Source organism: Leuresthes tenuis, unplaced genomic scaffold (genome assembly GCF_036924035.1).
Source record: "Leuresthes tenuis unplaced genomic scaffold, fLeuTen1.0.hap1 SCAF_18, whole genome shotgun sequence".
Taxonomy (NCBI): domain Eukaryota; kingdom Metazoa; phylum Chordata; class Actinopteri; order Atheriniformes; family Atherinopsidae; genus Leuresthes; species Leuresthes tenuis.
Window position 1 is genome coordinate 29,991,638 of NW_027325372.1, and position 23,976 is coordinate 30,015,613.

The 23,976-nt window shown below is 41.8% G+C and overlaps 5 non-coding genes and 1 pseudogene across 5 annotated transcripts; 3 read left to right on the forward strand and 3 right to left on the reverse strand.

The window, feature by feature from the left end:
• Nucleotides 1-62: 62 nt before the first annotated feature.
• Nucleotides 63-250, reverse strand: LOC140276111 (U2 spliceosomal RNA). Its single transcript, XR_011908795.1, has one exon. It is a non-coding gene; the product is annotated as a U2 spliceosomal RNA (small nuclear RNA).
• A 298-nt stretch (nucleotides 251-548) lies between these two features.
• Nucleotides 549-662, reverse strand: LOC140275877 (U5 spliceosomal RNA). The gene has a single exon (XR_011908584.1). It is a non-coding gene; the product is annotated as a U5 spliceosomal RNA (small nuclear RNA).
• Nucleotides 663-1,074: 412 nt separating this feature from the next.
• Nucleotides 1,075-1,203, reverse strand: LOC140276265 (U2 spliceosomal RNA; annotated as a pseudogene).
• A 19,024-nt stretch (nucleotides 1,204-20,227) lies between these two features.
• LOC140276254 (U2 spliceosomal RNA) lies at nucleotides 20,228-20,418 on the forward strand. Its single transcript, XR_011908886.1, has one exon. It is a non-coding gene; the product is annotated as a U2 spliceosomal RNA (small nuclear RNA).
• A 411-nt stretch (nucleotides 20,419-20,829) lies between these two features.
• On the forward strand, nucleotides 20,830-20,943 carry LOC140276413 (U5 spliceosomal RNA). The gene has a single exon (XR_011909009.1). It is a non-coding gene; the product is annotated as a U5 spliceosomal RNA (small nuclear RNA).
• A 298-nt stretch (nucleotides 20,944-21,241) lies between these two features.
• Nucleotides 21,242-21,429, forward strand: LOC140276123 (U2 spliceosomal RNA). Its single transcript, XR_011908806.1, has one exon. It is a non-coding gene; the product is annotated as a U2 spliceosomal RNA (small nuclear RNA).
• Nucleotides 21,430-23,976: the final 2,547 nt, after the last annotated feature.

The following is a 23,976-nucleotide window of genomic DNA, read 5'->3' on the forward strand; positions in this document are numbered from 1 at the left end:
TTCATCTTGGGCTCCCTGAAACTTCCATCCTGTACCACTGTTTGCTTTTTCACAAGAGCAGAGGAGAGCGCACCGTTCCCAGCGGCACTGCAGTACCGGGTCGATGCTTGGAGTGAACGGAGCAAGCTCCTTTTTCAACTCCTATTGATACAAATCCATTTAATATGTAGTCCTTGCATAGACATATCACATATTAAACTGATAAGTACAGATACTACACTTGATCTTAGCCAAAAGGCCGATAAGCGATATCTGTCCACTGGTTCACGTCCGAGGGCCCTTCCTGGCACAATGCGCACTTGTAGCGGTGTTCTTTTTATGGCCATAGTGTCACTTTGCACCTCCGCCCACCCGCTGCACTGAGCACTCTTCAGCCCTTTTAAATGGTATAACTTTACACTACCGCACGCTCCAGCGAGCACCATTCAAGCAACAACTTTGGACTCCAGCTTTGAACATCGGCACAGTCGCAACAAGTAAGGCGACTCTACTCAGCGAAGTCACTCCGCACAGTAACAAGATTTCTTTTGCACAGACAGAAAGGGCTTCACCCCCAAAGGTAAAGCCTGCCAAAAATAGAAACAATTCATTAGTGCTGCTCTCCACAGAAGTCTTTAGTAAAAGGCGAAGGACTTGTACGTTATGAAGAGAAACCAGAGTACGATTATCCATCACTGCGGGAGCAGGGCATCAGGCTAGTTGGCATAGCCACCTTCCCCATGGTGAGCTTTGCTTGGTTGAGACGCTTGCTCCCCCCCCTTGCTCCTCGGCTGACCAAGTAGGAACAATCGGGCCCTATTCGATGGCTGCCTTGTCTTTTACTCTGTGCAAAAGACAAGGCAGCCACAAAACAACACGGGAACACCGTATTGAGGCTTTGTTCTGACCGCTCATTCGGTGTCGCGTTTCTTTCAAGCAATTCTCCCGGTTAGCCCGCACTCGGCTCGCTCCCAGAGCCGTGTTAAAGTCTGCTTCGCATTCACTCTCTTTTCTCAGCAGATTAAAAGAAAGTTTCATCTTGGGCTCCCTGAAACTTCCATCCTGCACCGCTGTTTGCTTTTTCACAAGAGCAGAGGAGAGCGCACCGTTCCCAGCGGCACTGCAGTTCCGGGTCGATGCTTGGAGTGAACGGAGCAAGCTCAGACATTAAACTTATAAGAACAGATACTACACTTGATCTTAGCCAAAAGGCCGAGAAGCGATAACTGTCCACTGGTTCACGTCCGAGGGCCCTTTCTGGCACAATGCGCACTTGTAGCGGTGTTCTTTTTATGGCCATAGTGTCACTTTGCACCTCCGCCCACCCGCTGCACTGAGCACTCTTCAGCCCTTTTAAATGGTATAACTTTACACTACCGCACGCTCCAACGAGCACCATTCAAGCAACAACTTTGCACTCCAGCTTCGAACATCGGCACAGTCGCAACAAGTAAGGCGACTCTACTCAGAGAAGTCACTCTGCACAGTAACAAGATTTCTTTTGCACAGACAGAAAGGGCTCATCCGCAAAGGTAAAGCCTGCCAAAAATAGAAACAACTCATTAGTGCTGCTCAACGTTGTACTTTGCAGTAAAAGAAAGAGCAAATCTAAAGATTCAGGAATCCGAGAATAAGCTTACTTCACTGAGTTCTTCACGATTTCGGATTTTGCTATAAAATGAATTCCTTCACTCAAACTAAATTAAAACTGCTAAACCGCTAATCTGTTACATGCAAGGCAGATGTCAAATTCACCGAAATAGGATCTAAGGGTATTTGGCCAATCGAGCTGTAGCAGCTTCGGTAAAAGAGTATAAGTTGAAGAGTTTGTGAATAAAGGTGTGCGCACACATAGTGAGTTGTAGGAAAATAGGCAGGGAGCAATGCCGGCTGGGGTATAGGTTCTTGTATGTTGTCTGACTGTTTGATTTGAATGTGTTGTGTAAGTGTCCTGTTGAATGTTACATGTTTGGGCTTTGACACGCTTCACTGTGGTTGTTAACTGTGTGGTGTGTCCTGAAATGTTATATGTTTGGGCTGTGTGACATGCTTAATGCTTTTCAGTAGCAACCCACTTATTCATATATAGCAAATGACAACATAAGAAGTCCGGACATACTTTGATAGTAGTTGTAGAAGTATCCTTATTGATAATAGATAAACTAATTCATAGTGATAGAACAGTAGATGAACAGGTGCCTGCACATATCTCATGAAAATAAAATGGGTGTATGATTGCTGACGGCAGAGCAATACTGCCAAACTTATGAGTTCTTGTGGCAAACTTGATTCAGTGTCTTGACGTGTATACGCTGTTTCGCTGACTTGTCACAAGAAACAAAGTGTGTTTGATAAGATCCGACCATTTTATTACGGGAGGATCAGTATGTATGGATTCTGATGTGACTGATAAACCCATTCGTATCTTAAGCATAATCTAATACGTGAGACAACGCCCTGGCACACAATCAAAAAAAAAAAAAGAGAGAGCGGTTTTGTGTCCCCACAGTCCATAACGTAGAAAAGAGAGAAAAAAGCCTTTCTGATTTGTTGTGTGTGCTCACAGTGCAGAGTGTAGAGAAAAGAGAGAAAAGAAAGCCGTTTTGATATCACGGGTGTTGGGACTTACACACACACATTTCTGAATTGAGAAAGGAAATTATTTTAGAGGAAGCACTAGAGTTTAGATCCCACATTTGTTGATAGGCATTCATTTAATTTTTCTTTTAATCAGTTTTAAAGTGAATACTAACTGAGAAATGAAAAAGGTGAAGAGTTTAGAAGCTTGGTTCAAGAGCAAAACTTGGTTTATGATCAGCTGAGTCTCTAAACAGAACAGCAAAGGGCTTCATCGAACATTTAAAAAAGATTCAGATTGTTAGAATATCCAGAATTTATAGGAATGGTGGTGATTACTCTTATTTTCTAGAATGGAAATAACTGCACCATGTCTGTTTTATGAATTTAAGGGGCTAAAAAGTTTTGTTCTCATTTTTCTATGATTAACCGAATGTATGTGAGAGTCCAAAAAGACAGAAGGGTTACGGCCGAGCGCTGGACCTTCCAAAAAAGATGAGACAGGCTGGACCCGTGCCATACTAGTTAATGCCTGTCTGTGGATAACAGGTTCTTTAAACTCTCACACACACAAACTCACACACGTTCGCACACATACACCCATACACACACACATTCTTGAACTTGCTGCAAGATTAAACCTTTGCATTAACTGACTCCAGCAACTCTGAGTCTCATTGAGAGACTTTTCTCAACAATTGGGTCCTCAAACCAGATCTCAACGTTTTTTCCACTTTCCAGGGTCGGAGCTGAAACCGTGCACGGGGGAGTCCAGTACTTCTAATGAAAGACGCCCTGCTGAATTGCGGTAATTAGGGGCCAGTGTCCACTGAAAGGGGGAAAAAGGGACGAGATCGTACTTTTGAATCAATGGCCAGAAGTCATTGGCAGTGCAGGCATCAACAATAATGGTGTTATTTCATCCATTAACACTTAAGGTACCTCATGCAGTGGCTGTGATATGGTTACTTAACAAAATATCTTTACCAGACATCTCTCCTACATAACAGTTCTTCTTTCACAGCCACACCTTGTTGTCGAGAGATGTGCTACACTTAATCCATCCACACTGCTACCTACCCCACAGATGGAAAGCCTCATGATTGCATGTCAGAAATAACCATCAGTGTTTTACCCAGGCCAGACTTAACTGATATACGTTATGAAAATGCAGAAATAACTATATTTATTCAACAGATCAAGGAAAAAAACCCTGATGGCACAAATGCTACAGGATTTGCAGTAGTAACAGAAACTGAAGTTTTCTTAAAACAACCACTACCAAAAAATTACTCTGTTCAAGCAGTCGAATTGGTAGCTTTAACTGAAGCTTGTAAATTAAATAACAAAAAGGTTGTTAACGTTTACACTGACAGTCAGTATGCCTTCTCAACTGTACATGTGTTAACACAGCATTGGAAAAACAGGTATGTTGACATCCACAGCTAAATGTATAAACTACAAATATTTTAGCATTATTAGATGTTATTCAATTGCCATCTACAATAGACTCGTATGAATGACCGGAAGGAAAACCATACTGCCAAAGAATTTGTTTAAATATGCTGCAGTATTGAGCCACGGACCATGTCATGTCTCAACAGGAGGGATGGAAGCAATAATGAACCAGGTTTTTACAGCATATGGTTTTACTAATTATTAAAAATTTTTTTTAGAATAAATAAATGAATAAAGTTTTGTCTAGCAGGTCAAATATGTGCAAAATACATTCCACAGGGCAATCTAAGACCAAAACGAAGATAATTCCCTAAGCCAGTGTATCTTTTTCAACATATTTGTTTGGATTTCATTATTTCATTATTTTGTAGATTTCATTGAACTAAATTAATGTTAAGGGAAACGATTCTGCTCAGTGACAACAGAGGTTTTTACCAAATGGTCTGAAATATTTCCACGTGCACAAGCAGATGCACTCTCAGTAGCAAAATCACGGGTAAAATAACTCATTTCTAGATTTGAAATTCCTGAAAAGATCTTCAGTGATAATTTGACACACTTTGTAAACAATGTCATCTCACTGATGGCAAAGAACTTAAAATAGACCTTAGAAACCACTGTGATATAGAAGGTTTCGCTAACACATTGGAATTGTTTTACTATTTGCATATGCATGTGCAGTGAAGAATTGCTTGCTGCTGATAAATGCAAAGAAGAACAGCTTACACATAAATGCTCACATATAGGCTGCTGAATGCAATGAAGACCTGCTTATCCAGTAAAGTTCAATGTCAATGTGTAATATTCAATTAGGATTTGCAAAACAGTGAAGTTAAACAATGAATGGGTCCATAGTCGGTATGAGAAGACTACAGGAATATTTACCTGGGTGTACGTTCAAACAGAGATGAGAAAATTGCGATAAGTTATTGTTTGTTTGTTTGTTAGTATGTATATGAATGTTATGTGTATAAACTGTGTTGAGTTGTAGTTACTCAGTAGTGTCTCAGTGAAACAACCGACGGGGGAAGCCTTGCGGTGACAACAAAAGCAGTGTTTTACTGATCAGTCAAGTTGCTCCAGTGTACTCCATACAAACTGGTTGGCTACTGAAGGGATAGAAAATGGGGAATACTTGTTTTAAAGCAAACAAGGAATTAGATGGGAAAAATACATGTTTTAACGGGACCCAGACAATATTAAATACTCAGACAGATGGGAGAAGAAGTGTAGTTTTGTAGGAAATCACAAAATTATTATATAAAATTAGTGAAATCAATTGAAGAATGCCTTTCTGAAGAGCTGTTTACCACAGATGAGCAGCTTTGCGACCAAGCACATTGTAGATCGCTTTACTGCCAAAATGATCTAGTTTAATGGATTGGTTTAGACATGCATAACAGCATTTTAAGAACAAAGAGAGAAACAAAAAGGGACAACGCTTCATGGTGGAAGGTGATGTATAAATAACTGTGTATATGATGAAGGAGAGACCATTTGAGCAGCACAGCCATTTCGCAGCACAGGGACAGCAGTCCAAGTTAAAGGATCTCCCACGTGGTATCACCTGTCACACTGTGTCAAGGCATCAAAAGAAGAAAAAATCCCCAAACTCAAGGACAAAGAGACGAAGACTCCGGTGAACGAAGAGAGAGGACTTACAAACCAGAAATACAAAAGGATGCTCGATATCAAGATCCAGAAGAAGAGGCTAACAATGCCACGAACACTTACGATGCTGGGAATGATGCCAGCAATGAACAGAGAAGAAGATTCAGTGTCATCAATCTGCAACACGTGCCTCTAATGAGGGGGTGAATATAGAATCCTCAACGATTACAACGTCTCTGGGAACTGTGACAACAAACAAGGTTTAAACCATTTTGATATATATTCTAACCTATTGGCTAAGGAATAGTGCTGAAAATGAGGTAAATCTAATCCACCACTGTCCTTGGTCTTCTGTAGGGTTTTTAAACTAATACGTGGTGGTTTGTTTTTCCACAGAAATTTGGAGATGCATGAATCTAGTGACTTAAACCAAGTAGCAGATGGTTTTATGGGGATCATTGAGAACAAATAGTTAACTTTTGGTAGTGTCATCATTTTAATGGTTGTAACTCTCCCCATAAGTGATATAGGTAAGGACTTCCAACGAGAGAGATCGTCCTCTACTCTCTTTAATAATTGCACATAATTTAGCTTTGTTAGCTCTGAGATTCTGGAGGAAATGTTTATGCTTAAATATCTAATATTACCTGACTGTAAAGTGATCGCAGGTATATTCTGGACCCTACAGTTAATGGGCAGAACTGTGGTCTTAGACCAGTTGATAGAGTAGTCACAAAGTGCCGAGAATTTATTTATGAGTGTGATCGTGTGAGTGAGAGACGTCTCTGAGTTCTGAAGGAAAAATAATACATCATCAGCATAAAGACTTATTTTATGCGCAATATTTTGGGGTTGGATGCCTTTAATATTTCTATCTTATCTGATAGCAGCTGCTAAAGGTTTGATGAAAATAGCAAAAAGTGAGGGAGAAAGTGACCAACCCTGTCTTGTACCTCTCTGCAGACTGAAGCTTGGAGAAGTTTGATCATTTGTCCTGACACTTGCATTTGGGGAGCTATATAATATCCTTATCCAGTTGATGAAGTGTGACCCAAACCCGAATTTGTTTTATGCTGCGAATAAAAATTTCCAGCTCACTCCATTAAATGCTTTTTCTGCATCTAGAGAGTCGATTGTGGTTTCCAAGTTGTTGATGGTAGAATAGTCTATGAGATTAATGATCCGGTTTGTGAACGAACTGTTGTGCCTACTGCTCTTCAGCCTGTCAAATGAAACGTAGAATTTAAAACGTGACAAATGAACGAAGACGCAAGGAGTTGAGTCGTAAACTAATCAATACTGTTTTCTGTGCGAGGACCCGTCAGTCGAGGAGTTGAGTCATGAACGAATCAATACTGTTTCCTGTCCTGCTGACTGAGCTTATGAAGCTGCCGCCTGCCATGTGGTGAGGAAGGGTACTGCATGAAAATGAACGAATCACTCACTGAGATAACTCGTTACTCCCGAGTCATATAAAAAATTTGTTCATATCGAACGAATCGCTCACGAACGACACATCACTATCTATTTGACGAGTTATGCATGAATTCGGATTTTGCAATAAAATTAATTCCTTCTCTCAAACCAAGCTCAAACTGCTTTGTCCTTCATATTTATCTACTTCTAATCTAGTTTCAACAATAAACAACCCCACATCATATTTGCTCTTCGCCCAAAGATCATTGGGCACTTCAGCCAACATGGGTATCGAAGACAAATCTTTTTCAGATTAAAAACATGCTTCAAAATGTGATTCTGTGGTAGGAATTAATTCCACAGTTCTTTGACAATGCATTGTACTCAAAAATGTTTTTTTGTATGCTGACAATTGTTCAGAAAACATCAAATTTGGATCAGCAGGTGAAACGGTCCAATCTGTTTCTTTCTGACATGTAGCAACAAACTCTCCCACACCTTGTCAATGCCAGTGTGTAGGTTTGGCCAAGGAAATGTGAGGGCGAGTACCACAAACATTAAAAAAATCGAATTGGTCTGGAGTGAGCGACACAGCCAATAAAGTAGGCGCACATATTTTTTCACTTCTTCTCATAGTCATTGTCAGGCCCCAAAGAAATGTGTGATGTGCAGTGCAAATCAGCAGGTTGCATGAAATCAGAAAGGGGTGAAACTAACGCTTTTGCTTCTTCCACTAGTTGTTTTGAAAAAGGAGAGCTGGGAAGTTTCCACTCATAAGCATATGTAAGTGCAGATGAATCAAACTGCACTGCTGTGAAAACTTTGTCAGGCTGTAACATAACGTTAACACCCTCTGGTGTAGAAGTTAAAATAATGCCTAATTTACACATGAGATCACAGCCCATCAGGTTAATGGGACACAACTCTGATAACAAAAATGAGTGTTTGAAGGAGAGCCCATCGGGAGTGACACACGCAATGGGTGATGTCATTTTCTCCTTCACAACCTGGCCTGATGCAGACATAGAGTAAACGTGGTTTCCACTTAACTTTGGAGGACAATCAAACTCCCCTGACGTCACTACTGATGAACATAAGTTCCTATATTCTGAGAGAAATATCTTTGCTCTAGGACGGAAATAGCATGCAAAACTTTACTACGTGAATCACAGTCGGCAAGCGTTTCTTCACTACACAGAGCAGGAAAAATGTGTGAGTGTGTTTGTGCTATCACCCATTAGTGGAGGCTCCGCTGCCGCGTGACGTCCAGAACCTGCCTCCCACCCTCAGTCAGCCTTTTGCCCAATTTCATCATTTTTCAGCTGTGGACACAGCCACAGTAAAAACAAATATTCGGATCATAGCTCTGGCGTGGCCCATTTCGACCTCCTCTCCCACACGTCCACGTCTTCGACTTCGGCCTCGTCCTCTGTTTACACCAACTGCGTAATACATGGTCATGGCTGCCAAATGCAGCTCCTTTTCACACTTGTCCTATATCTTACGCTTCTCAACTTGGTTCTGAGCATGGCGAGCATATCGGCGAACGTCAGCCAAACGAGGACCCTCACACCATCCCACGTAAATGTTCTTTACTTCAGTGGCGGCATCTGGCATGAGGCCTTTAATTATTGCATTGCATGCAATACTCTCCCATGGTCCTGATTCATTACCCAAATCCCTTGGTCTCTGATGACCGCTGTGCTTGCTGACTTCCTCAAGGATGCGGTGTACAAAATCATCAGTCCCTTCACCGGGTTTCTGTTTGCAGGTGTAAATGTGGGACATATTGATTTTGGTTGGAAATTGAGTGGTGATGGCTTGACACAGTCTTTGGATGGCTGCTTCATATTGAGCGTTATCATTATGTCCTTGTTCACTGTTGGTAGGTCGCAAATCCAGTTGTAGCATACTGGCCTCTATTTTGCAGAGGTCGGTCAGTTTGAACTTTTTTGCCAATATGCGACGCAATTCAACCCCGGTCGGGCAGAATTGTGCGCAGAAATCTCGCAACTCATCAGCAAAATGGGGTCCAGAAATCTCTGGATCTGGTAAGCATTGTTATGCTTCCATGATGTCAGTCTCAGTCCAGGGTCGATAAACCAGTAATGGTCCAGTGGGAACTGCAACTTTAACCATAGGCATGGTTTGAATCTGGTTTTGTTTTTTCTCACGTTTAGATCTCTGAAGTCCAGATTGTGGGTAAAGGATTTTTGTCACTTGCGTTAAAAGTTCTTGGGCAGGTACGCTGGAGAACCAAACGTCTTCCTTTTCCTCATCATCAGACCTATGTAACTGATGTTGTGAGGATGATGGAATTTCTTCCCGAGGGAGGATGGAAGAAGTCCCTTCTTCCCGAGAGCCAGAGGCTTGTGGCAGGGCTGGCTGTTGTTGTTGCAGGCGTCGTGGAGGGCAGGAGTCCAGGTCTGGATCTGGCACAGCGAAAGCGCTCAGGGTGGGGTAAAGAGGTGCAGAAGGAGAAAAAATGTTATCAGTGGAATATGGTGGTGGTTTAAAAGAAGATTCAGTCTTAATCAGAGCTGAATTATCTTTTCGTCCATATACTAAATTATTATCATCATTCCGTCATGGCATTTGTTTAACATTTTCCTTTCTTTCTCTTAATACACTTTATTTTTTCCAACATTCTATACCTTTCTTACTTCTTATTTAAACTTAATTTTCTTTTTTTTGCTTCATCTCTTTCTCATATTTGCAAAACTTTTCTTCTAATTTTCTTATTTCTAACATACTAAAAGAACCTTCAGGTGGAAAACCTCTGGACCATATTTCTTTTTCATTTCAACATGCTTAGGTCCCCCGGTAGGGTCAAAAGTCTGAGACCTACTGTTTCCCATTCTCAGACTTGGAATGGGGAAATATATTCCTTAACTCAAAGGACGTCTCCAATGAGGACCTTTAATCTGTACTCACACTTCTTCGGAGTACTTCACACTTCTTCGGACTGCTTCAAAAGTTTCACTTACCCATGAAATCTCTCTCTCACTAATGACACAACCGGGAAACCCTCTTTTATTCAAATAAAAACTAAAAAGCAGTCCTATCGTCTCAGACTATCATATTTAAAAAATGATCCCAGCGCTGGTTTTCAGGAAAAGGACCTGCCAGTCCTCTCTCTCAGAAAAGGCCTTGGAGGTATGAGGCTGGAACAGCTACTTCAGTCCAGGCTGGCCATGCACTGCGGTCCGGTCCAGAGACACCAGTCGAGGGATCCTGTTCGTGATGCCAAAATTGTGGACATTGAAGGGCATGTTGAAGGTGTGAATGTCCGACCATAGTTGGTAAAAAGCGGGTAAGAAAAGGTTAAAATACCCGACTCTACACAATCAATAGCGGGAGCGGAGTTGTTCGGCTAAAAGAAGGTGTGAAAGTCCGACCATGATTTGTAAAAAGCGGGTAAGAAAAGGTTCGAATGCCAAAATATACACCATCAAAAACGGAAGCCGAGGTGTTCGGCTGCAAGTAGGTGTGAATGTCAGATCATAATTTGCAAAAAGCTGATGAGAAAGGTGTGAATGACCGACAATAATTGCTGAAAAATGTGTTAGAAAAGGTAACAATGCCGGACTATTCATCATCAAAAGCGGAGAAGAGGTGTTCGGCTGCAAGAAGCTGTGAATGTCAGGCCATAATTACTCAAAAACGGGTAAGAAAAGGTAGTATTGCCAGACTATAAATGATCAAAACAGGGAGCGGAGGTGTTCCGCTGTAAGAAGGTGTGAATATCCGACCATAATTGGTAAAAAGCGGGTAAGAAAAGGTTAAAATACCCGACTGTACACAATCAATAGCGGGAGCGGAGTTGTTTGGCTACTAAAAGGTGTGAAAGTCCGACCATACATCATCCAAAGCAGGACTGGATGTGTTCGGCTACAAGAAGGTTTGAATGTCCGACCATAGTTTGTAAAAGGTGGGTAAGAAAAGGTGCGAATGCCCGACAATGTATGATCAAAAGAGGGAGCGGAGGTTTTCGGCTAAAAGAAGGTCTGAATGTCCAACCATAATTTGTAAAAACCGGGGAAGAAAAGGCTCGAAAGCCCGACTATACACCATCAAAAGCGGGAGCAGAGGGTTTCAGCTGCAAGAAGGTCTGAATGTCCATCAATAATTGCTAGAAAACATGAAAGAAAATTTTCGAATATCAAACCGCACATGATCATAAGTGGGAGCGGAGGTGTTTAGCTGCAAGAAGGTGTGAATGTCCACCCATAATTCCTCAAAAATGGGTAAAAAAAAAAGGTGCGAATGCCCAACCATACATCATCAAAAGCAGGACTGGATGTGTTCGGCTACAAGAAGGTTTGAATGTCCGAGCATAGTTTGTAAAAAGCGGGTAAGAAAAGGTTCCAATGCCCGAACATACACCATCAAAAGAGGGAGAGGAGGTGTTCCGCCATAAGAAGGTGTGAATGTCCGACCGTAGTTGGTAAAAAGCGGGTAAGAAAAGGTTAAAATACCCGACTGTACACAATCAATAGCAGGAAGGGATGTGTTCGGGTACAAGAAGGTGTGAAAGTCCGACCATGTTTTGTAAAAAGCGGTTAAGAAAAGGTGCGAATGCCCGACAATGTATGATCAAAAGAGGGAGCGGAGGTTTTCGGCTGCAAGAAGGTCTGAATGTCCAACCATAATTTGTAAAAACCGGGGAAGAAAAGGCTCGGAAGCCCGACTATAAACCATCAAAAGCGGGAGCAGAGGTGTTCAGCTGCAAGAAGGTCTCAATGTCCATCAATAATTGCTAAAAAAGATGAAAGAAAATTTTCGAATATCAAACCGCACATGATCATATGCGGGAGAAGAGGTGTTCAGCTGCAAGAAGGTGTGAATGTCCACCCATAATTCCTCAAAAATGGGTAAAAAAAGGTGCGAATGCCCAACCATACAACATCAAAAGCAGGTGTGAATGTCAGATCATAATTTGCAAAAACCTGATGAGAAATGGTGAGAATGCCCGACTATACACCATCAAATGCGGGAGCGGAGGTTTTCGGCTGTGAGTAGGTGTGAATGTCCGACCGTACTTGCTTAAAAATATGACAAAGCAGTTTTCACTTGGTTCTAGTGAAGGAATTCATTTTATATCAAAATCCGAAATTGTGTAGAACTCGTGGAAATAAGTTTATTCTCGGATTCCTAAAGGTTTAGTGTTGTTCTTTGGTATACTGCAAAGTAATACTTTCTATTTTGTTGAAACCGATTCAGACATGGATAAATATCAAGGACAAAGCAGTTTTAACTTGGTTTGAGTGAAGGAATTCATTTTATATCGCACCTTTTTTTACCCATTTTTCAGGAATTATGGGTGGACATTCACACCATCTTGCAGCTGAACACCTCCTCTCCCGCATATGATCATGTGCAGTTTGATATTCGAAAATTTTCTTTCATGTTTTCTAGCAATTATTGATGGACATTGAGACCTTCTTGCAGCTGAACACCTCTGCTCCCGCTTTTGATGTTGTATAGTCGGGCTTTCGAGTCTTTTCTTCCCCGGTTTTTACAAATTATGGTTGGACATTCAGACTTTGCAGCCGAAAACCTCCGCTCCCTCTTTTGATCATACATTGTCGGGCATTCGCACCTTTTCTTAACCGCTTTTTACAAAACATGGTCGGACTTTCGCACCTTCTTGTAGCCGAACACATCCCTTCCCGCTATTGATTGTGTACAGTCGGGTATTTTAACCTTTTCTTACCCGCTTTTTACCAACTACGGTCGGACATTCACACCTTCTTATGGCGGAACACCTCCTCTCCCTCTTTTGATGGTGTATGTTCGGGCATTCGAACCTTTTCTTACCCGCTTTTTACAAACTATGCTCGGACATTCAAACCTTCTTGTAGCCGAACACATCCACTCCTGGTTTTGATGATGTATGGTTGGGCATTTGCACCTTTTTTGAGGAATTATGGGTGGACATTCACACCTTCTTGCAGCTGAACACCTCCGCTCCCACTTATGATCATGTGCGGTTTGATATTCGAAAATTTTCTTTCATGTTTTCTAGCAATTATTGATGAACATTCAGACCTTCTTGCAGCTGAACCCCTCTGCTCCCGCTTTTGATGGTGTATAGTCGGGCTTTCGAGCCTTTTCTTCCCCGGTTTTTACAAATTATGGTTGGACATTCAGACCTTCTTTTAGTCGAAAACCTCCGCTCCCTCTTTTGATCATACATTGTCGGGCATTCGCACCTTTTCTTACCCGCTATTTACAAAACATGGTCGGACTTTCACACCTTCTTGTAGCCGAACACATTCGCTCCCGCTATTGATTGTGCACAGTCGGGTATTCTAACCTTTTCTTACCCACTTTTTACCAACTACGGTCGGACATTCACACCTTCTTATGGCGGAACACCTCCGCTCCCTCTTTTGATGGTGTATGTTCGGGCATTCGAACCTTTTCTTACCCGCTTTTTACAAACTATGCTCGGACATTCAAACCTTCTTGTAGCCAAACACATCCACTCCTGCTTTTGTTGATGTATGGTTGGGCATTCGAACCTACTTGTTGCCCGCTTTTCATTAATTATGGGTGGACATTCACACCTTGTCGCAGCCAAACACCTCCGCTCCCTGTTTTGATCATGTATGGTTGGACATTCGCACCTTTTCTCACCCGCTTTTTGCAAACTATGGTCGGCCATTCACAGCTTCCTCTCCACCATACTTGTATGGTGGGATATTCACACCCACTTGCATCCGAAGATCTCCGCCCCCACTTTTGTTGATATTTAGTCGGTCATTCACACCTTACCCGTTTTCTTGCCGCCAAACACCTCTGATCTCGCTTTTGATGATGTAAGATTGGGCATTCAGACCTTGCTTTTCCTGCTTTTCACCAACTATAGATGGACATTCACACCTTCTTGCAGCCGAACACTTCCGCTCCACCTTTTAGGTTTCTATCACACCTTTTTTTTCACCGCATTTTATAGATTATGGTTGGAAATTCTCAACCACTCATCCGAAGACCTCTCCTCCCGCTTTTGTTAATATATTTGAACTTTAATCAGACATTCACACCTACTTGCAGCCGAACACCACCTCTCTAGCTTTTGATGATGTATGGTCCGGCATTCTTACCGTTTCTAACACATTTTTCAGCAATTATGGTAGGACATTCACACCTTCTTGCAGCTGAACACCTCCTCTCCCACTTATGATCATGTGCGGATTGATTTTCGAAAATTTTCTTTCATGTTTTCTAGCAATTAATAATGGATATTTAGACCTTCTTGCAGCTGAACACCTCCGCTCCCGCTTTTGATCATACATTGTCAGGCATTCGCACCTTGTCTTACCCGCTTTTTACAAACTTTAGTCGAACATTCACACCTTTTTGCAGCCGAACACAGTTTTTTGCAGCCGAATTTGGGCATTCGAACCTTTTCATACCCACTTTTTACCAACTATGGTCGGACATTCACACCGTCTTACAGCGGAACACCTCCGCTCCCTCTTTTGATGGTGTATGTTCGGGCATTCGAACCTTTTCTTACCCGCTTTTTACAAACTATGGTCGGACATTCAAACCTTCTTGTAGCAGAACACATCCACTTCTTCTTTTGATGATGTATGGTTGGGCATTCCCACCTTTTCTTACCCATTTTTCAAGAATTATGGGTGGACATTCACACCTACTTGCAGTCGAACAGCTCTGCTCCCACTTTTGATTGTTTGGTTGGATATTCGAACCTTTTCTTAACTGCTTTTTACAAACTTTGGTCGGATGTTCACACCTTCTTGCAGCCGAACACCTCCGCTTCCGCTTTTGATGGTATATATTCGGGCATTCGAACCTTTTCTTACCCGCTTTTTACCAACTATGGTCGGACATTCGCACCATCTTACAGCGGAACACCTCCGCTCCCTCTTTTGATGGTGTATGTTTGGGCATTCAAACCTTTTCTTACCCGCTTTTTACCAACTATGGTCGGACATTCGCACCATCTTACAGCGGAACACCTCTTCTCCCGCTTTTGATGATGAATGGTCCGGCATTCTTACCTTTTCTAACACATTTTTCAGCAATTATTGTCGGTCATTCACACTGTCATTGGAGACGTCCTTTGAGTGAAGGAATATATTTCCCCATTCCAAGTCTGAGAATGGGAAACAGTAGTGAAAAAATATGTGCGCCTACTTTATTGGCTGTGTCGCTCACTCCAGAGCAATTCGATTTTTTTAATGTTTGTGGTACTTGCCCTCACATTTCCTTGGCCAAACCTACACACTAGCATTGACAAGGTGTGGGAGAGTTTGTTGCTACATGTCAGAAAGAAACAGATTGGACCGTTTCACCTGCTGATCCAAATTTGATGTTTTCTGAACGATTGTCAGCATACAAAAAAACATTTTTGAGTACAATGCATTGTCAAAGAACTGTGGAATTAATTCCTACCACAGAATCAAATTTTGAAGCATGTTTTTTATCTGAAAAAGATTTGTCTTCGATACCCATGTTGGTTGAAGTGCCCAATGATCTTTGGGCGAAGAGCAAATATGATGTGGGGTTGTTTATTGTTGAAACTAGATTAGAAGTAGATAAATATGAAGGACAAAGCAGTTTGAACTTGGTTTGAGAGAAGGAATTAATTTTATTCCAAAATCCGAATTCATGCATAACTCGTCAAATAGATAGTGATGTGTCGTTCGTGAGCGATTCGTTCGATATGAACAAATTTTTTATATGACTCGGGAGTAACGAGTTGTCTCAGTGAGTGATTCGTTCATTTTCATGCAGTACCCTTCCTCACCACATGGCAGGCGGCAGCTTCATAAGCTCAGTCAGCAGGACAGGAAACAGTATTGATTCGTTCATGACTCAACTCCTCAACTGACGGGTCCTCGCACAGGAAACAGTATTGATTAGTTTACGACTCAACTGCTTGGGTCTTCGTTCATTTGTCACGTTTTAAATTCTACGTTTCATTTGACAGGCTGAAGAGCAGTAGGCACAACAGTTCGTTCACAAACCGGATCATTAATCTCATAGACTATTCTACCATCAACAACTTGGAAACCACAATCGACTCTCTAGATGCAGAAAAAGCATTTAATGGAGTGAACTGGAAATTTTTATTCGCAGCATAAAACAAATTCGGGTTTGGGTCACACTTCATCAACTGGATAAGGATATTATATAGCTCCCCAAATGCAAGTGTCAGGACAAATGATCAAACTTCTCCAAGCTTCAGTCTGCAGAGAGGTACAAGACAGGGTTGCTCACTTTCTCCCTCACTTTTTGCTATTTTCATCAAACCTTTAGCAGCTGCTATCAGACAAGATAGAAATATTAAAGGCATCCAACCCCAAAATATTGAGCATAAAATAAGTCTTTATGCTGATGATGTATTATTTTTCCTTCAGAACTCAGAGACGTCTCTCACTCACACGATCACACTCATAAATAAATTCTCGGCACTTTCTGACTACTCTATCAACTAGTCTAAGACCACAGTTCTGCCCATTAACTGTAGGGTCCAGAATATACCTGCGATCACTTTACAGTCAGGAAATATTAGATATTTAGGCATAAACATTTCCTCCAGGCTCTCAGAGCTAACAAAGCTAAATTATGTGCAATTATTAAAGAGAGTAGAGGACGATCTCTCTCGTTGGAAGTCCTTACCTATATCACTTATGGGGAGAGTTACAACCATTAAAATGATGATACTACCAAAAGTTAACTATTTGTTCTCAATGATCCCCATAAAACCATCTGCTACTTGGTTTAAGTCACTAGATTCATGCATCTCCAAATTTCTGTGGAAAAACAAACCACCACGTATTAGTTTAAAAACCCTACAGAAGACCAAGGACAGTGGTGGATTAGATTTACCTCATTTTCAGCACTATTCCTTAGCCAATAGGTTAGAATATATATCAAAATGGTTTAAACCTTGTTTGTTGTCACAGTTCCCAGAGACGTTGTAATCGTTGAGGATTCTATATTCACCCCCTCATTAGAGGCACGTGTTGCAGATTGATGACACTGAATCTTCTTCTCTGTTCATTGCTGGCATCATTCCCAGCATCGTAAGTGTTCGTGGCCTTGTTAGCCTCTTCTTCTGGATCTTGATATCGAGCATCCTTTTGTATTTCTGGTTTGTAAGTCCTCTCTCTTCGTTCACCGGAGTCTTCGTCTCTTTGTCCTTGAGTTTGGTGATTTTTTCTTCTTTTGATGCCTTGACACAGTGTGACAGGTGATACCACGTGGGAGATCCTTTAACTTGGACTGCTGTCCCTGTGCTGCGAAATGGCTGTGCTGCTCAAATGGTCTCTCCTTCATCATATACACAGTTATTTATACATCACCTTCCACCATGAAGCGTTGTCCCTTTTTGTTTCTCTCTTTGTTCTTAAAATGCTGTTATGCATGTCTAAACCAATCCATTAAACTAGATCATTTTGGCAGTAAAGCGATCTACAATGTGCTTGGTCGCAAAGCTGCTGATCTGTGGTAAACAGCTCTTCAGAAAGGCATTCTTCAATTGATTTCACTAATTTTATGTAATAATTTTGTGATTTCCTAAAAAACTACACTTCTTCTCCCATCTGTCTGAGTATTTAATATTGTCTGGGTCCCGTTAAAACATGTATTTTTCCCATCTAATTCCTTGTTTGCTTTAAAACAAGTATTCCCCATTTTCTATCCCTTCAGTAGCCAACCAGTTTGTATGGAGTACACTGGAGCAACTTGACTGATCAGTAAAACACTGCTTTTGTTGTCACCGCAAGGCTTCCCCCGTCGGTTGTTTCACTGAGACACTACTGAGTAACTACAACTCAACACAGTTTATACACATAACATTCATATACATACTAACAAACAAACAAACAATAATTTATCGCAATTTTCTCATCTCTGTTTGAACGTACACCCAGGTAAATATTCCTGTAGTCTTCTCATACCGACTATGGACCCATTCATTGTTTAACTTCACTGTTTTGCAAATCCTAATTGAATATTACACATTGACATTGAACTTTACTGGATAAGCAGGTCTTCATTGCATTCAGCAGCCTATATGTGAGCATTTATGTGTAAGCTGTTCTTCTTTGCATTTATCAGCAGCAAGCAATTCTTCACTGCACATGCATATGTAAATAGTAAAACAATTCCAATGTGTTAGCGAAACCTTCTATATCACAGTGGTTTCTAAGGTCTATTTTAAGTTCTTTGCCATCAGTGAGATGACATTGTTTACAAAGTGTGTCAAATTATCACTGAAGATCTTTTCAGGAATTTCAAATCTAGAAATGAGTTATTTAACTCGTGATTTTGCTATTGAGAGTGCATCTGCTTGTGCACATGGAAATATTTCAGACCATTTGGGAAAAACCTCTGTTGTCACTGAGCAGAATCGTTTCCCTTAACATTAATTTAGTTCAATGAAATCTACAAAATAATGAAATAATGAAATCCAAACAAATATGTTGAAAAAGATACACTGGCTTAGGGAATTATCTTCGTTTTGGTCTTAGATTGCCCTGTGGAATGTATTTCGCACATATTTGACCTGCTAGACAAAACTTTATTCATTTATTTATTCTAAAAATTTTTTTTTAATAATTAGTAAAACCATATGCTGTAAAAACCTGGTTCATTATTGCTTCCATCCCTCCTGTTGAGACATGACATGGTCCGTGGCTCAATACTGCAGCATATTTAAACAAATTCTTTGGCAGTATGGTTTTCCTTCCGGTCATTCATACGAGTCTATTGTAGATGGCAATTGAATAACATCTAATAATGCTAAAATATTTGTAGTTTATACATTTAGCTGTGGATGTCAACATACCTGTTTTTCCAATGCTGTGTTAACACATGTACAGTTGAGAAGGCATACTGACTGTCAGTGTAAACGTTAACAACCTATTTGTTATTTAATTTACAAGCTTCAGTTAAAGCTACCAATTCGACTGCTTGAACAGAGTAATTTTTTGGTAGTGGTTGTTTTAAGAAAACTTCAGTTTCTGTTACTACTGCAAATCCTGTAGCATTTGTGCCATCAGGGTTTTTTTCCTTGATCTGTTGAATAAATATAGTTATTTCTGCATTTTCATAACGTATATCAGTTAAGTCTGGCCTGGGTAAAACACTGATGGTTATTTCTGACATGAGAAATGACATGAGAGATGTCTGGTAAAGATATTTTGTTAAGTAACCATATCACAGCCACTGCATGAGGTACCTTAAGTGTTAATGGGTGAAATAACACCATTATTGTTGATGCCTGCACTGCCAATGGCTTCTGGCCATTGATTCAAAAGTACGATCTCGTCCCTTTTTCCCCCTTTCAGTGGACACTGGCCCCTAATTACCGCAATACAGCAGGGGGTCTTTCATTAGGAGTACTGGACTCCCCCGTGCACGGTTTCAGCTCCGACCCTGGAAAGTGGAAAAAACGTTGAGATCTGGTTTGAGGACCCAATTGTTGAGAAAAGTCTCTCAATGAGACTCAGAGTTGCTGGAGTCAGTTAATGCAAAGGTTTAATCTTGCAGCAAGTTCAAGAATGTGTGTGTGTATGGGTGTATGTGTGCGAACGTGTGTGAGTTTGTGAGAGTTTAAAGAACCTGTTATCCACAGGCAGGTCTTAACTAGTATGGCACGGGTCCAGCCTGTCTCATCTTTTTTGGAAGGTCCAGCGCTCGGCCGTAACCCTTCTGTCTGTTTGGACTCTCACATACATTCGGTTAATCATAGAAAAACGAGAACAAAACTTTTTAGCCCCTTAAATTCATAAAACAGACATGGTGCAGTTATTTCCAATCTAGAAAATAAGAGTAATCACCACTATTTCTATAAATTCTGGATATTCTAACAATCTGAATATTTTTTAAATTTTCGATGAAGCCCTTTGCTGTTCTGTTTAGAGACTCAGCTGATCATAAACCAAGTTTTGCTCTTGAACCAAGCTTCTAAACTCTTCACCTTTTTCATTTCTCAGTTAGTATTCACTTTAAAACTAATATTTGTTTGGATTTCATTATTTCATTATTGTGTAGATTTCATTGAACTAAATTAATGTTAAGGGAAATGATTCTGCTCAGTGACAACAGAGGTTTTTACCAAATGGTCTGAAATATTTCCACGTGCACAAGCAGATGCACATTGTGCCAGGAAGGGCCCTCGGACGTGAACCAGTGGACAGTTATCGCTTCTCGGCCTTTTGGCTAAGATCAAGTGTAGTATCTGTTCTTATCAGTTTAATGTCTGATATGTCCTCTATGTGAGGACTACATATTAAATGGATTTTTATCAATAGGAGTTGAAAAAGGAGCTTGCTCCGTTCACTCCAAGCATCGACCCGGTACTGCAGTGCCGCTGGGAACGGTGCGCTCTCCTCTGCTCTTGTGAAAAAGCAAACAGCGGTGCAGGATGGAAGTTTCAGGGAGCCCAAGATGAAACTTTCTTTTAATCTGCTGAGAAGAGAGAGTGAATGCGAAGCAGACTTTAACACGGCTCTGGGAGCGAGCCGAGTGCGGGCTAACCGGGAGAATTGCTTGAAAGAAACGCGACACCGAATGAGCGGTCAGAACAAAGCCTCAATACGGTGTTCCCGTGTTGTTTGTGGCTGCCTTGTCTTTTGCACAGAGTAAAAGACAAGGCAGCCATCGAATAGGGCCCGATTGTTCCTACTTGGTCAGCCGAGGAGCAAGGGGGGGGATCAAGCGTCTCAACCAAGCAAAGCTCACCATGGGGAAGGTGGCTATGCCAACTAGCCTGATGCCCTGCTCCCGCAGTGATGGATAATCGTACTCTGGTTTCTCTTCATAATGTACAAGTCTTTCGCCTTTTACTAAAGACTTCCGTGGAGAGCAGCACTAATGAATTGTTTCTATTTTTGGCAGGCTTTACCTTTGCGGGTGAAGCCCTTTCTGTCTGTGCAAAAGAAATCTTGTTACTGTGCAGAGTGAGTTCTCTGAGTAGAGTCGCCTTACTTGTTGCGACTGTGCCGAGGTTCGAAGCTGGAGTGCAAAGTTGTTGCTTGAATGGTGCTCGCTGGAGCGTGCGGTAGTGTAAAGTTATACCATTTAAAAGGGTTGAAGAGTGCTCAGTGCAGCGGGTGGGTGGAGGTGCAAAGTGACACTATGGCCATAAAAAGAACACCGCTACAAGTGTGCATTGTGCCAGGAAGGGCCCTCGGACGTGAACCAGTGGACAGGTATCGCTTATCGGCCTTTTGGCTAAGATCAAGTGTAGTATCTGTACTTATCAGTTTAATATGTGATATGTCTATGCAAGGACTACATATTAAATGGATTTTTATCAATAGGAGTTGAAAAAGGAGCTTGCTCCGTTCACTCCAAGCATCAACCCGGTACTGCAGTGCCGCTGGGAACGGTGCGCTCTCCACTGCTCTTGTGAAAAAGCAAACAGCGGTGCAGGATGGAAGTTTCTTTTAGTCTGCTGAGAAAAGAGAGTGAATGCGAAGTAGACTTTAACACGGCTCTGGGAGCGAGCCGAGGGCGGGCTAACCAGGAGAATTGCTTGAATGAAACGCGACACCGAATGAGCGGTCAGAACAAAGCCTCAATACGGTGTTCCTGTGGTGTTTTTATAAAATGCGGTGAAAAAAAAGGTGTGAATGCCCCATAGAAAACTAAAAGGTGGAGCGGAAGTGTTTGGCTGAGAGAAGGTGTGAATGTCGGACTATATTTGGTGAAAAGCAGGTGAAGCAAGGTCTGAATGCCCAACCTTACATCATCAAAAGCGAGATCAGAGGTTTTTGGCTGCAAGAAGGCCATAGTTTGCCAAAAGCGGGTAAGGTGCGAATGACCGACTAAATATCAACAAAAGTGGGGGCGGAGGTCTTCGGATGCAAGTGGGTGTGAATATCCCACCATACAAGTATGGTGGAGAGGAAGCTGTGAATGGCCGACCATAGTTTGCAAAAAGCGGGTGAGAAAAGGTGCGAATGTCCAACCATACATGATCAAAACAGGGAGCGGAGGTGTTTGGCTAAGACAAGGTGTGAATGTCCACCCATAATTAATGAAAAGCGGACAACAAGTAAGTTCGAATGCCCAACCATACATCATCAAAAGCAGAAGTGGATGTGTTCGGCTACAAGAAGGTTTGAATGTCCGAGCATAGTTTGTAAAAAGCGGGTAAGAAAAGGTGCGAATGCCCGACAAAGTATGATCAAAAGAGGGAGTGGAGGTTTTCGGCTACAAGAAGGTTTGAATGTCCGACCATAGTTTGTAAAAAGCGGGTAAGAAAAGGTGCGAATGCCCGAACATACACCATCAAAAGAGGGAGCGGAGGTGTTACGCTGAAAGACGGTGTGAATGTCCGACCATAGTTGGTAAAAAGCGGGCAAGAAAAGGTTCGAATATCCAACCAAACATAATCAAAAGTGGGAGCAGAGCTGTTCGACTGCAAGTAGGTGTGAATGTCCACCCATAATTCCTGAAAAATGGGTAAGAAAAGGTGCGAATGCCCAACCATACATCATCAAAAGAAGAAGTGGATGTGTTCTGCTACAAGAAGGTTTGAATGTCCGACCATAGTTTGTAAAAAGCGGGTAAGAAAAAGTTCGAATGCCCGAAAATACACCATCAAAAGAGGGAGCGGAGGTGTTCCGCTGTAAGAAGGTGTGAATGTCCGACCATAATTGGTAAAAAGCGGGTAAGAAAAGGTTAAAATACCCGACTGTACACAATCAATAGCGGGAGCGGAGTTGTTTGGCTACTAAAAGGTGTGAAAGTCCGACCATGGTTTGTAAAAAGCGGGTAAGAAAAGGTGTGAATGCCCAACTATACATCATCACAAGCAGAAGTGGATGTGTTCGGCCACAAGAAGGTTTGAATGTCCGACCATAGTTTGTAAAAAGCGGGTAAGAAAAGGTGCGAATCCCCGAACATACACCATCAAAAGAGGGAGCGGAGGTGTTCCGCTGTAAGATGCTGCGAATGTCCGACCATAGTTGGTAAAAAGCGGGTAAGAAAAGGTTAAAAAACCCGACTGTACACAATCAATAGCGGGAGCGGAGTTGTTCGGCTACAAGAAGGTGTGAAAGTCCGACCATGGTTTGTAAAACGCGGGTAAGACAAGGTGCGAATGCCCGACAATGTATGATCAAAAGAGGGAGCGGAGTTGTTCGGCTGCAAGGTCTGAATTTCCAACCATAATTTGTAAACACCGTTGAAGAAAAGGCTCGAAAGCCCGACTATACACCATCAAAAGCGGGAGCGGAGGTGTTCAGCTGCAAGAAGGTCTGAATGTCCACCAATAATTACTGAAAAATGGGTAAGAAAAGGTGTGAATGCCCAACTATACATCATCACAAGCAGAAGTGGATGTGTTCGGCCACAAGAAGGTTTGAATGTCCGACCATAGTTTGTAAAAGGCGGGTAAGAAAAGGTTCGAATGCCCGAACATACACCATCAAAAGAGGGAGCGGAGGTGTTTCGCTGCAAGAAGGTGTGAATGTCCGAGCATAGTTTGTAAAAAGTGGGTAAGAAAAGGTTCGAATGCCAGAACATACACCATCAAAAGAAGGAGCGGAGGTGTTCCGCTGTAAGAAGGTGTGAATGTCCACCCATAATTCCTCAAAAATGGGTAAAAAAAAGGTGCGAATGCCCAACCATACATCATCAAAAGCAGGAGTGGATGTGTTCGGCTACAAGAAGGTTTGAATGTCTGAGCATAGTTTGTAAAAAGCGGGTAAGAAAAGGTTCGAATGCCCGAACATACACCATCAAAAGAGGGAGAGGAGGTGTTCCGCCATAAGAAGGTGTGAATGTCCGACCGTAGTTGGTAAAAAGCGGGTAAGAAAAGGTTAAAATACCCGACTGTACACAATCAATAGCGGGAAGGGATGTGTTCGGCTACAAGAAGGTGTGAAAGTCCAACCATGTTTTGTAAAAAGCGGTTAAGAAAAGGTGCGAATGCCCGAC